The following is a 15,271-nucleotide window of genomic DNA, read 5'->3' as shown; positions in this document are numbered from 1 at the left end:
AAGATGTCTCGATTTTCTGTTTTAGCAAAAAAGCACGATCTTACCTAAAGTTCCACAGGTGTGGATCTAGCAATACGTCCATCCTGAATTGAAATTTTCATCTTACTTTGAATCTCAATTTTCAATGTAACATCTACTTTAATGTTTTAAGCGGTCAAATCATTTATTTAAAAATTATTTAAATTATAACTTAAAATCACAAAACCCACTTGAGTCAGAATTCTACTTTTCTACTATAATTTTTTTAACAATTGTAATAACTAAAATATATGTATGTATTTACATTATAAATAATTTTTCGTTTTTGTTTTATAAATACTATATTTGTGTACAAATATTGAAAGGTTTCTATATTCATTAATGTAATCGAAAATTACAATATGATTGAAAAAAATAATACAGTCTACAGACTAAATAACATATTAAAAAAAAAAATTGAGAAATTCTTTAAGGAATATTAAAGTAGAAGTAAAATTCTAACTCAAATAAAATTTCGCCATTCTGGGTAGAAGTTATAAGTTAAATAGTTTCAAAAGAAGGTAATCTGACTTGCTTAAAGTATCAAAGTAAATATTAAATAGAAAATTGAGATTGAAAGTAGAGGAAAAATTTCAACTCAGGTTGAGTTTTATTACGCACTTTATTACGCACGACATAAAAATTAAACGAGTTACCCTATTCTTGGTATACCTCTTATACTTCCTCGCAAATTCCGAAGAATTTCCAAACATTTACTATAAGAGCGATTGTGTATCGCGAAATAATTATTCATACTCGCGAAGAGGTGGAAGGCTCTCTTGTAGAGTTTTCAATATACAAGTCCCTTTTCTTCTAAATGGCTTGACTTTACGACGAACTTTGCGACTTGTTAGCTGCAATTCAATACTTTCTCTTCTACGCAACTACGGTTTCGCGAGGGTGTATGAGATTTAAGCATGATCCGTCATAAAATCAACACGTTGCCCATAAAGATCTGTACGAAGAGAACAATTTAGAAGAGAAGATTTAGAATAACAAATGAAAGCAGCAACCAGTGTTTCATACAGATACTGAATTCTTTCGATAAATTTTTACGGTGTTTTTTTATTCACGCGACATGTATACGACATAAATATTCATTTATTATCGATTTATTTTTCAGATTGAGCCAGAGATCGATCGGAGAAAATCATATCACATTTTGAAGAAAACTGCATATCCTGGTATGTACAAACTTTTGAATAATTTATCGATACGAATAAATTATTGCGAAAAAAGTAACAGTAAAGAATGATGATATAATTAAATGAAATTATATTTATAATTTTTGATCCATATAAAAGAGAGATTTTCAACGCTGTTATATATACATAAGTAGTTTAAATTTAAAAATAGAAGTTAAAATTTAAAATATTAAATATTTAAGAGAAAAATTTAAATTTTTCTGAAATTTTAAATTTTAAATAATTTTTATAGATAACTCTCTCTAATTCGTTTATGTCTGTGCTTTCTTCAATCACATATAATGTAATTAAAATAAGAAATGCATTATATTTTAAAATAAGATATACAGTATATTTTAATTATCAAGTAATTAATAATTAAAATTTATTAATAATTTAAAAATTTTTAAAGACGCTATGAAATTTTGAAAATGTGGACAAAAAGTAATTTCTAATACTATTTTACAATAAATAAAATGTACTTTAACAAGAATAATACTTTGTTGTCATATTTCGTGTTTTATTATGCTAAAAAAATATTTACTCTGATACTATTGAAAAATGACGATAATAAGTAAGGAACTAATTCTAAATATAACTTCTTTAGCACTTTTTGCATATTCAAATCCAGACATGCTCCAGGCAAACTTGTAGATAATTATCATCATAAATTATAGCTATACTTGTGCGCGAATAATATCTTAAGTAATCGCAATTTATTATTTTACGAAGATACGTCTGTATCTCCAGACACAGCATGCGCTATGTTCCGATAGGGGATCCGTGCAAAAATATCGCGAGATGGGGAGAATACCTTTGGGAAAACATCGGGACAGTACAGTTATCTCTGTTTCGTTCGTAACATAACAAAAGAAATATCCCCTTGGAAAATGAAATAGCTGCGTAAAAGGTCGCCTGTCTCACTTTTATTCCCCCACAATACAGCGGTAATTACATCCAACGACGGTACAACCGTTCATCGATCTATCCTCGCCCATTCAAGAACGAATTGCTCCAAGGAAATAACGAAGTTTGAGTGCCCAAGCTGCTTTATTAACTTTAATCCAAAACGAGTAAATTCGATAGCAAATTCAGCAAAGGATCTGCAAGAGTAGAGAGATAGATCTCGGCGAGATCGAGAGAAGCGATCGACAAGAGAAGATACGCTGTCCCAAGTGGAAAGAGCACACGTGAGTTTGCATAGGAAGTGGTTGTGCGCGAAAAAATATCGATCCCTCTCACGTGGAATTCGAACGAATCTCGCGAGCGCGTCCGCCCCGCAGGGTGTAATAAATTTTTCCTGCTTCTTAATCCTCCCGCAGGACATCCCCGTATTTACCGGCGCCGCGGGACCATTTCGCGCCGTCTTGATTATTGCCGTAATACGAGCGACCGACCGACGAAGCTATTTTTTTATTCAAAACGAGATAAAAAAGGAAAACCGTAAGCTTTCTTGAAAATTCGTGGCCGTCTCCCTCTGTACGTGTGTCTGTTTCGCGCAAAAATATTTGCCAAGGATTCTTCGCATCTTGCATCGTCAAAAAAAAAAGTTAATAAAAAGTTAATAAAAATTCGCTTAAGTCGAGGGTGTATATTCTTATTTTTATATTCTTTTTATCTCTATAACATTTGAAGATTCATTTCATTTAAAGATATTCACGATATTGTGCTGTCTTTAGTAATATTATAAACTTCTTTATACAAAATCAATTCCATGGAATAAAGTTTATTTATATATCTCTTTATCTAAAACGCAAAAAAATGATTTGGTATATTTAGATTCAAATGTATGCTAAGTAATTCAAGTCTGCAAGCTAAACGGAATCCTTGCTCTATTCTCTCTAGTTCTGATTTCTAACAAATTCTTTTTTTCCTATAATAGAAGATCTTTTTTAAATATATTGTTAAATGTATCTTTTTAAATGTATTGTTATATTTGTATTCTTGAGTACAATTGTTTGAAATTTTTAAGTACGTATGCACGTTAACGTACAAACGAAAATTTTAAATTATTACAAACTTTTCAAATCTTGATTATTATAAAATAATTTTTTTATCCATTATTTCATTACTGAAGTAAAAAAAATAGTTGATTACTCACCAATAATACAGTGGCGAAATTGTAGCACCCAATGATGATCTGTAAATAAGAATATACATTCGAATTAGAATAAAATTTAAAACTTTTAAAATTTCAAAAATATAGATAAAATATATTTAATAAGTAAAACTATATAATTTTTGGAAAAAAAATTGATTTGACTTTTAATAAGATTTTATTTTAAAAAATTATAAATAATTTTAATATTTTTAATTATAATAATCTAATTTGTATATAAATGATCTAGATAATTATAAATCTTAGTCATTTATATATATAAATAATAAATATTTTATAATATATATTTTAAATATTTCTTTTAAATAAACAAGGAATATTTTATTATACAATTATGTAAAATAGATTATTACTATCGCAAAGATAAACAAGTATAATCAAATTTTCACAAATAATAAATTAATTAAGTTATAGTTTACTTCACGGTTGCTTCGTCGTTGCTCGATGCCACCTTCGGTTTCCTCCTCTTCCTCCTTCTTTCCTTTATTTACTTTACTGCTCCTTTATAGCATTCACTTGTGGAAATACAATTAATTACGATCGCGCATTATTAACCAACAAAATACGACGATCGCACAACATTTTGTTAAACGATATCGCGACATAAATCATACGCGACACGCACTTTATTATATTGCGACGTAAATAGAACAACGCAAAAGTCGCGATCGCATAAATTTGCATTAAACGCGCACAGATGAATTATCATTAATAATTAAAAAAAAAAAATTAAATAATTGTGTTTTAAGAGATAATTCGAAGATACTACGTCTATTGTGCGGACAAACATATTTATTGGAATAATTACTATCTCTTATACATTGTAACATAAGTGGAAATAGTTTAATTAAAATTATTTGCATTCGTATTTCTCGAAGAAACACGCAATATACGGAGTATATGTATAGCTTTGCTGCCTTTGCTCGAGTTCATCGTACGAATGAAAACAAGGTCGTCGCATGTCAATAATAGTGAGTTATCCGCTACAAAAATACGAGCATCGAATATTGTTGATAAATCTGAATACGGAATTTCGGAGATTATAATTCATTGACGTCACGAAATATTTAACATGGTACGAATATATAAATACCTTTTACAATATATTCATTTAAAGTAGAAATCCAACAGAGAATGGGAAATATAAATTTTTTTTTAGTCTATTACAAGCCGATTACAAATTTTATTTATAACGAATGCTTCCTTTTTTAATAGGCTTATAAATTCATATATATATATATATATATATATATATATATATATATATGGCCTTTCGTTAAATTTGTTGCCAATTTATATATAATTTGCCAATTGCTTGCGTATTGAAAAAATAAACGCAGTAACTTACGAATCACACAAGATCGAATTATTCAAGTTTCGAAGATTCTTGATGTATTAATTATAAATGTTTATAAATAATTAATTAAATTTAAATTTAATAATTAGAGATTTGGTTCAAGTAATCAAATTAAATTGGACGAACAAAATATATTCTGCCGGCATTGAGAGATGTTTTTCATGTCATTTGAATATTTCACGATGTCAATGAATCGACCGTCCGGTGTTCGTCCTTGTGACGTTGTGCTATCGTTGACATGCAATAGCCTTGTTGTCATTCACGCCGTGAGACTCGAGTTGTATGCCAATGTGGTGTAGTGGGGTGTACGCCCCACTACAACTAAGGATTGAGAAGGGGAAAAGGACAAGGAACGACAAAAAGATTATTATTCCGTCAACGTTCGTACACTAAGAGAGGTGTCTTACAAAGACATTATCCACTCGAGTTTCACTGCGCGAATGATAATAAAATGATCATGTATTATATATATTTTTCTAATAACAATTACGTATTGCCTCTCGAAACACGATTACTTTTCATAGTATACTTAAATATACGTCCAAAATGTGATCGAAAAATACTACGAAATGCAAAAATCGATCAAATGCAAATACGATCATTTATTATAATTGTTGCGACTAATAATTAATGGCACATATTCTTCTAGTTCGCTGATATTGTTTTCAAATTTCTAATTATTTGTTAGACTGAAAAATGCCTCTAATAGATAATTATAGAAATGATTATTATAACCGATAAATGTGCACGAGTATTATAGCGATGACTAATTGATTCAATTAATGAAAAGGCATGATACATCGATTGTTTATTAATAATACGTACATTTTGCGGGATTTATGTTGAAAATCTATTCAGCTTGCATAATATCGTGCGGTAAAATAATGTCAATCGAATGTAATTTTCGATCACTAATAAAATATGTCAGATACAATAGAGTTCGAATCTATTGTGCGACCATATTCGCGTATTTGTCGCGTTACAATTAATGACAAAAGTGCCGCGTAAAATATCGCGAATTAAATAATAGTAATTGTCGTATTTTGCTAATTAATGCACGCGCAATTGTAATTAATCGCGAGTGAGTGCTTTGAAGAAGCAGCAAAGGATAGATAAGAAAAGAGGAGGACGTCTGAGGCGACATCGAGCAATGTTGGAGCAACCGTGAGGTAAGCTATTTATATAAATCTCCAGTATAAAAAGATCTCTTCCCTTGATTATTTTAGCCTATATATTTTATTTCAAGATGCAGTAATTGAATCTAATGAAAAAATTATCACTTTGGTTTCGTTTATTATTTAAAAAAATCTTTATGTTAAATTTATATTAATAAGATTTAAAGAGATTTATATATTTTTTCTTTATTAATTTAAATTGCGTTTTAATTTATATAAAGAGAGAGAAAGAAAAAAGATAGGAATATCATATATTTTTAAAACATAAATATTAATTACTTAATATATAAAAAAATTGAATAAAAATTTAACTTATAAATAGAATAAAAATATTTTAATACTTTAATATTTTATTTATTAATAGTTTTATTAATAAGATATCATTTTATTAGATAAAAATTATTTAAAAAAATTATAATTATCCAAAATAATAAAATTACTAAATAAATAAGTAAGAACAAATTTTTAATTAAAACTGAATTACATTAAATTAGACACAATATATAAAAATAAATCCATTTGTTTATCAAAAACAAGATTTATTTTTAAAAAATCTTAAAATCTGTTTTTCCGAATAATAACTTAAACAGTCAAAATATAAATATGAAAAATATAAATATGAAAAATATAGCATAATCAAGACTAAAATAAAGAAATTAATAAAATTGAAATATATTTAATTTAAAAAAAGTTAATTTTAATTTTAAATTACATAAAAATTGTGAAACTAGAGATCTGTTATAGAATTTTATTATTTTTAAAATTAACAAATTAACAAATTTTTTAAATAATTAGAAACAATTAAAATTTATATATTTAATATGTTGAATTAAATTTTATAAGCTTTAAAGTGTATTATATACAAATGTATAATTACATACAGATACTAAATTTTTTCTAATATATATATCTTCTTCCTAAAATAAATTTATTATCTTAAAAATAACACAGTTGCATTCTAAAAAATATCGATAATATTGATATCGTAAATATTGATAAAAATATTTATAACCTCGATATTAAATTACAATATAAATTTTGAATAGAGAAGTTTTTCAATATTTTAATTAATGTCAAATTAACACAAATCCTACATGATTTGAAATTAAATCAGTATAAAAGCCAGATCAAATTCCATATCTATAATAATAATATTAATATAATAATAATAATATAATATTTACTATATAAGTTAATAATGCATGTGTGCGCGCGTATGCATAATTACATATGTGCACGTATGCGTGCGCGCGCTTTGAATTGCAATCGCGTGTGATATTCACTGGACACGGAATAATCGTCATATTATCGTAATATACACCTACTATATTTGAGTACGAGACATGATAGTCTGATTCTTCTTTCGGTACTCTTGATTCCATACGCTTGCTCACTAACGATAGCTAATTTAATTTCTCGATAATTTTAGTAATACTTACTTTAATGATGATACTATTGAAACTACATTCATTCGCACAGGTTTGACAAAACTGTTGCATGTTCATCCAATATAAAATACATAACTGACATATAATACAACGAGATAACTTGACATTTTTCAATACTCCCGATATATTATTACTTATAAACGATATTCACGATTTTTTACCCATGATTTTTTATATATATTTTTATATATTTTTTAAATACACTCGAATACGACGAGATAAATGATTCTTACGACTAGTATCATATTATTATCTTAAAAATAACACAGTTGCATTCTAAAAAATATCGATAATATTGATATCGTAAATATTGATAAAAATATTTATAACCTCGATATTAAATTACAATATAAATTTTGAAAGAGAAGTTTTTCAATATTTTTAATTAATGTCAAATTAACACAAATCCTACATGATTTGAAATTAAATCAGTATAAAAGCCAGATCAAATTCCATATCTATAATAATAATAGTATCATAGCGTGTTGCAACTGTTGTATCATAATGTAATATAACTATGATCACACTGATTTCGATATTCACGATTCTCGATATTCAAGCAAGATTATCTGCGACGCAAACGATCCGGCGCCACCAAATGACCGCGATATAACCGTAACCTCGCGATACCCCGTAAACGACGCGCGTAGCGTCATCTTGATTTCCGATTCCGTTAGGGTTAATCCGATTCCATTCAGTAGTTCCGGTTGACGTCATGTCAGCCATGTTGAATTCGCGTATTGCACACTGGGAATTGGACTACAATGCCAGATTTTTTAATAATGTACGTATGCGCGATTATTTCTCCTATAAAGATGCGTGTAATAATAAATTAAATATCAAACAAAATAATCGATCAGTGGACTGATATAAGTAATGCCGTTATCGCTACAATCATAATTATATTAAATAAAATATTATATATAATATTACATATTAAGATCATAAAATATAATTTGTCATTATATATCCGAATTATGATTTGAAATTATTAGTAATAAATTATTAGTAATAAATATTATTTACAAGTAAGTGTGTATCGAGAATATCGATACAAAAGATTGTATTATGCGCAAGTATAAAGTATATCGCGTCAATAATGGAAATTAGCTACTTGAAAATTTCATTAAGCGAACTTTTCGCGTGCTAATAATTTATAAGTTTAAAAGTTTGTATCGAAATAATTTTTTTTTTCAGAAATTATATAATTTTACTTATTAAATATCTATTTGTAAAACTAATAGAATTTCATTGCGTATAATGATTATTTTGTTAAATATTAATTATTTTAAACTTTGCTCTCTCTTTCTCTCTTTCTAATTTGAATATATATATAATAATTTATAAGAGTTTATATCTAAATTTTTTTCTGAAATTATGTAATTTTATTTATCAAATATCTATTTGAAAGACTAATAAAAAATTTTATTGCGTAGTGATTATTTTGTAAAATATTAATTATTTTAAACTTTGCTTTCTCCCTTTAATTTGAATATATTTGTATTTTACAGATCAACGTTGTGTATTACTACTCCGCTATCGTATCGGTGAGTAATGATTTTTTTATCTTAGGATAATGTGAATTAAGACAATAAAAAAACAATTTACTAAGAATTAAAAGGTCTGGAAAAACTCGCAATTCAAAATTCTTGTTCATATGCATGTGAATATGTAAATTAAAAATTCCTAGCAGTCGTGTACACATTTTCTCTCATACTTTAAGTGCATATTCGAAATATTGCAATGTTATAAAATCTGTCTTTTATTTGTAATATTTCACGAAATAAATATTTCTTCCAAATTACAAAGATAAATAAATAAATAATTAATTTTAAGATAAATAATTTTTCTGCTCAAGAAATTATGTGTTTTACATCTACTATTTTACTTAAAAGTAGATATTAAATAAATTAAATCAATTTAGAGCAGATTTATAAATTCGAATAACACTCCTACAAATGTTTTCATCTATATTTGTTATTATAAGTATATCGATTTTATATTTTCATATTCTAGAAATAAAACAAAAAGAAAATATATTTTTTTATGTTTAATAAGGAAATATACTTATTTTGTAAACAACTGTCTAAAATATTGAAGAAAACATTTACTCACTTGAAATAAACTTTTTATATACAAATGTTATTAATTTTATAATAATTATATTAGAAATATAGCTACTGATACAATTATATATCGGAGACGAAAACTCCTGAAGCTTTGTGCAACGAATTAGAGCGACACAAAAAATAAGAACGCAAGTAAAAGGAACGCGAGCACTACGCCAATTTATCGATAAAAGCAACCTCCCTGAGCAGTCTCTATCGATTTTTTTATTGCTAGTTTTCTAAATAATTTTAATGAAATATTGGAGAAACTGGTTGCGGTTCGGTCGAGACTGCTCTCTTTTCTCTTCTCTTCTATTCTCACGCCCACATCAGCTGGTTTGTATCTCTTTTACACAGTACCTGGAATTTCATTAGTTCGAGGCAGCTTTGTTGTTCGATCGATTGTCGCGCATTTACATAGTTGATGTTGAGAGAAAATGCAAAAAAGATTATGATCCTAATATCATCTTTGGTTTAATTAATTAGAAATTGATAGAGATAGAAATTAAACTTTAAAAAATAATGTAGCTGTCAGGATTTGATTAAATTGTTATATTCCACGGTAAATATTTAATTACACTAGTCTACAACCAAAAATTATTTCAAACCAGACAAAGTATTTCTTATCGATTTTTGGATGCTGAAAACGCTACCGTAAATCAAATTTCATCAATATATCAGGTTTCCAATATAATTGAAATTTAATCTGTCAGAAATGCTTTTTTGTACAATACTTGAGATTTCTTTTACATAAAACAGATTAACATTATTTGGAAATTCTGATTTTATAGGGAATGAACAATACATTCATGATTTTCGAGCATCAATTTCAAGATAACGTTGATCTTTTTTATAAAAAAAATTTTATAAAAATATTGCAAGAGTCATTTTTTTTGCATATTAAATCTCAATTATTTCCAAAACCTAACACGCTAATGAAATTTAGTTTGCGATCGTTTTCAACATCCAAAAATCTATAAGAAATATCTTGGTTTAAAATAATTTAAAAAATATTTTTTTTGTAAACTAGAGTTATTAAGATTATAAGACGTTTAATTTATGGACAAATATATCATTTGGCAATATTTGAAGCGAGTCATTAATTATTTATTTACATAAAAATAATAAAGATTCTGTTTGTTTCTGTTTGTTTTTACACAAAAAAAAACTTTTAAATTATTTCAATTATAAAGCTTTATCTTCTCTATAAAATAATAAAAAAATTATGTAAGTTATTGGTTACTCTAATCATATAAATATTTCTAAAGTTTATTGAAACACCACAGAAAATTTTTTGTGTGATAAATATGCATGTTATTTATTTCAAATAATTCGTTGCATTGTGCCGAGTCAAGCGGTTTGATTTAAATGAACTGGAAAGTTTGAAAGAGATGTCAAAAATGTTAAATTGAAACATTATATTTTAATTAACAATAAAAACATGTATATGACACGTGCGAATAAACAATGGAATAAATGCAAGAGCAATTACGTGAATTTTTGGAATTCTAGTAAGAAAATTAATTATACATAAAGAAATAACATAAAATATATTAAATATTAATTTACTTTATTTATTTTATTATAATTTATCTTCGCTATTTAATTAATAAATATACTCATCAATTATACGAATACACTGTTATTTGATACTATACGAAAACATTAATTTTAAGCTTAATACATTTGAAAAGTTTTCCAGTTTTAAATAAGATATAAAACACTTCTTTTTCAGTTTCGTTATTAAAATATATACGTGTAGTTTATTAAATATACTAAGTGATATTTAAGTATGCTTCAATTCAAATGTATTATTAAGTTTTATTACTTCTTTTACAGTTCTCTTTAGAAAGTTAATTTCATATGTCAATTTTAATAAAATCGTAAAAATTTAAATGTTTATGAAAAGAAAAATCGATGAATAATGATGAATTTTATACGGCAACAAAAATATTCATAATGTTTACATTTCTCTCGATAAATTTGTGGCATTTATGTGGCGTCCATCCATCCACATATTGTACGCTACGTTTCCCCACATAAATCTCACCATTCGTAACTTAATCACGTTGGATTTATCACACGGCGCTTGCATCCGTAGATACGACTTGTTTGTAAACGATAAATCGCCAGAATTGCCGTATCAATATAAAAAATGATGCTATTATTAAGCATTTATGTTATTAAGAATACAGTCTAATTTTAAGATTGTTATTACAATTGAAGAGGATGTCTGTCAATTATGCTTGCTTTTACTTAGAGGAGCTTTGATTAATTGAATTCATCTCTCTTTTTCACGATTTTTTAATATTTAACGAAATTAAATACCTTTACATAATTTTGTAAAGTAAAAATGTTGAAGTCGATTTAAAATATGATGAATATAAAATCTTGTTCTCATTTCGCGCGCATGTGAAAAGAGAAACTATTTAACTTTCATTATTTAAAGTTAAAAACTATTATTGCTTCAATAACCGTTTTAAAAGAAAAATAATTCTTTTCAAATTGATAAAAGAAGTTTTTATAAATATAAGATAAATTATACAATTACACAATGCAAAATAAAAAGCTAGATTATACAATTAAAAAAAGCCTTACTTTGATATAAAATATTTTTACTAATCTTGTGAATAATTTATATAATATTTGTTAAAATATATTTACTAGAAATGTGAGGAAAACGGTTTGATATTCTCCATTATAGACATCGTGAAAGATTAACGAAATGCCGCTGCTAAAAGCGGTGGAGACGTAGCTGTAATCTGACAATGAGTGACAACCACGATGGCAATCATGATGTCGGACGTTGAGTAGAATAGGTCCCGTTGTGGCAGCCTTCTAGCTAGGTAACGCCAACTATAACGAAGCCGAAGATTATGTAACTTCCGTAACAAGCTGACACAAGCGTACAATACGAATAGAAGCGCGACAAGTCGATTTAAAAGCAACTATTAACGATGGAAATTCATTAATTATGGAAATTTATTAATTATTTTTTCCCAGAAAAAATTGCTTTGTCGCTCATAGATGCGAAAAAAATTACCATTATATATAGACATTATGTATTATATAACATATTATACATTATGTAAAACTCAGTTAAATTTTATTTTATTAAGATCATACAATCCAATCGCTTTTTTACAGTAACTGCTTCCGCGTCTTTATTCTTTATTCTTGGCGTAATATTAAAAAAGTCACGGGAATACTTGCCATATTTACTTTTTCCAATTCTTAGTTAACATCTGCTGCATCATTCGTTTTTATCGCCTTTCGGTGCCTATTCGAGTTTCCCACCGGACTGCTTATAAAGTTTTAGCGACAAGTTTCCTCGCCCTCGCGATTGCCTTTCCATAGAGCGTTACAGCGCACCCGCCTACTACTTTCTCGACTTTCATCGCATTTCCCGCACGTTTTATTCCCTTTATTCGAATCCAAAGGAGTGAAGTTAGATTCTTTCGCACGCAACAGCGTCGAAAATATCATTCCAGTCAAGAAACTCGGTTAAACGTTGAGTTGATTCTGTTCAACATCTTAATACAAGCATTTTTTTTATATTACAATAAAATAGATTTCCAATATGAAGAATAATATTATCACAATTTCTGGGAAATAGGAATATATCGATTTATGAAATCTTATTAATTTTTATTCTCAATTTCTGATAGATGGAATAGTTATACATAAATATTAAATCTTTGATAATATTTATCTCAACAGCGTCGAAAATATCATTATTCCAGTCAAGAAACTCGGTTAAACGTTGAGTTGATTCTGTTCAACATCTTAATACAAGCATTTTTTTAATATTACAATAAAACAGAATATTTCCAATATGAAGAATAATATTATCACAATTTCTGGGAAATAGGAATATATCGATTTACGAAATCTTATATTAATTTTTCTTCTCAATTTCTGATAGATGGAATAGTTATACATAAATATTAAATTTTTGGTAATATTTATCTCAACAGCGTCGAAAATATCATTATTCCAGTCAAGAAACTCGGTTAAACATTGAGTTGATTCCGTTCAACATCTTAATACAAGCATTTTTTTAATATTACAATAAAACAGATTTCCAATATGAAGAATAATAATATCACAATTTCTGGGAAATAGGAATATATCGATTTACGAAATCTTATATTAATTTTTCTTCTCAATTTCTGATAGATGGAATAGTTATACATAAATATTAAATGTTTGGTAATATTTATCTCAACAGCGTCGAAAATATCATTATTCCAGTCAAGAAACTCGGTTAAACATTGAGTTGATTCCGTTCAACATCTTAATACAAGCATTTTTTAATATTACAATAAAACAGATTTCCAATATGAAGAATAATAATATCACAATTTCTGGGAAATAGGAATATATCGATTTACGAAATCTTATATTAATTTTTCTTCTCAATTTCTGATAGATGGAATAGTTATACATAAATATTAAATGTTTGGTAATATTTATCTCAACAGCGTCGAAAATATCATTATTCCAGTCAAGAAACTCGGTTAAACATTGAGTTGATTCCGTTCAACATCTTAATACAAGCATTTTTTTAATATTACAATAAAACAGATTTCCAATATGAAGAATAATAATATCACAATTTCTGGGAAATAGGAATATATCGATTTACGAAATCTTATATTAATTTTTCTTCTCAATTTCTGATAGATGGAATAGTTATACATAAATATTAAATTTTTGGTAATATTTATCTCAACAGCGTCGAAAATATCATTATTCCAGTCAAGAAACTCGGTTAAACATTGAGTTGATTCCGTTCAACATCTTAATACAAGCATTTTTTTAATATTACAATAAAACAGATTTCCAATATGAAGAATAATAATATCACAATTTCTGGGAAATAGGAATATATCGATTTACGAAATCTTATATTAATTTTTCTTCTCAATTTCTGATAGATGGAATAGTTATACATAAATATTAAATTTTTGGTAATATTTATCTCAACAGCGTCGAAAATATCATTATTCCAGTCAAGAAACTCGGTTAAACATTGAGTTGATTCCGTTCAACATCTTAATACAAGCATTTTTTTAATATTACAATAAAACAGATTTCCAATATGAAGAATAATAATATCACAATTTCTGGGAAATAGGAATATATCGATTTACGAAATCTTATATTAATTTTTCTTCTCAATTTCTGATAGATGGAATAGTTATACATAAATATTAAATCTTTATATAATATTTTATCTTATATATCGGTAATATTTTATCTCATCAAGCTCGTATCGCTTGCAAATCCCGGATCCGCGTCCAAAAATCGCGATTTCTGAATCGTCGATTTTATCATCACGCCTCACGCCTTTGTAAACAAAGCCGCGAAAGAATAACAGAAAGGGAGATTGGTTCTCTCTTCCTTCGAATGGACACGTGTAGTATGGTACACGCGGCAGAGAGTGAAATCTTACGGACGTGACGGGCTTGCCAAGAACGATATAGATAAACGCGATGCGATGCGATGCGATGCGATGCGATGCGATGCGATGCGATGCGATGCGATGCGATGCGATGCGACGCGATGCGATGCAAGGCAGGCACCGCGCGCTCTCTCGCAATGTGACTTTATATACCGCCCACGCGAACGCACCGCAGCTTCCGCGTGGGTGGTTGTTTATGCACATACACGGGAATATACGACCGGAAAAACCACCTACACAATGTAGTTTTATCACGATCGCGCATGATGAAATTGTCGATTTCGATTCATCCCGGGAACGGTGACTTTTCTCTATCAATGATCGATGATAAAACCGACACGTCGGTCCCGTTCGCCCTCGTTAATTCCCTCATGTACGTATTATGTATTTATTTC

The 15,271-nt window shown here is 27.6% G+C and overlaps 1 protein-coding gene across 1 annotated transcript in view; it reads left to right on the top strand.

The window, feature by feature from the left end:
* The window catches only part of LOC105253013 (1-phosphatidylinositol 4,5-bisphosphate phosphodiesterase epsilon-1), a 120,214-nt gene that overhangs the window by 25,148 nt on the left and 79,795 nt on the right, over positions 1–15,271 (top strand). Inside the window, exons 2-3 of the mRNA XM_011260747.3 lie at positions 1,142–1,202; positions 8,813–8,848. The gene's annotated coding sequence lies outside the window, so the exon portion shown is untranslated. The remainder of the gene's footprint in view (positions 1–1,141; positions 1,203–8,812; positions 8,849–15,271) is intronic.

Source organism: Camponotus floridanus, unplaced genomic scaffold, assembly GCF_003227725.1.
Source record: "Camponotus floridanus strain SB8 unplaced genomic scaffold, Cflo_v7.5 scaffold4, whole genome shotgun sequence".
NCBI classification, from domain to species: domain Eukaryota; kingdom Metazoa; phylum Arthropoda; class Insecta; order Hymenoptera; family Formicidae; genus Camponotus; species Camponotus floridanus.
This window is presented reverse-complemented; position numbering and strand designations above follow the sequence as displayed.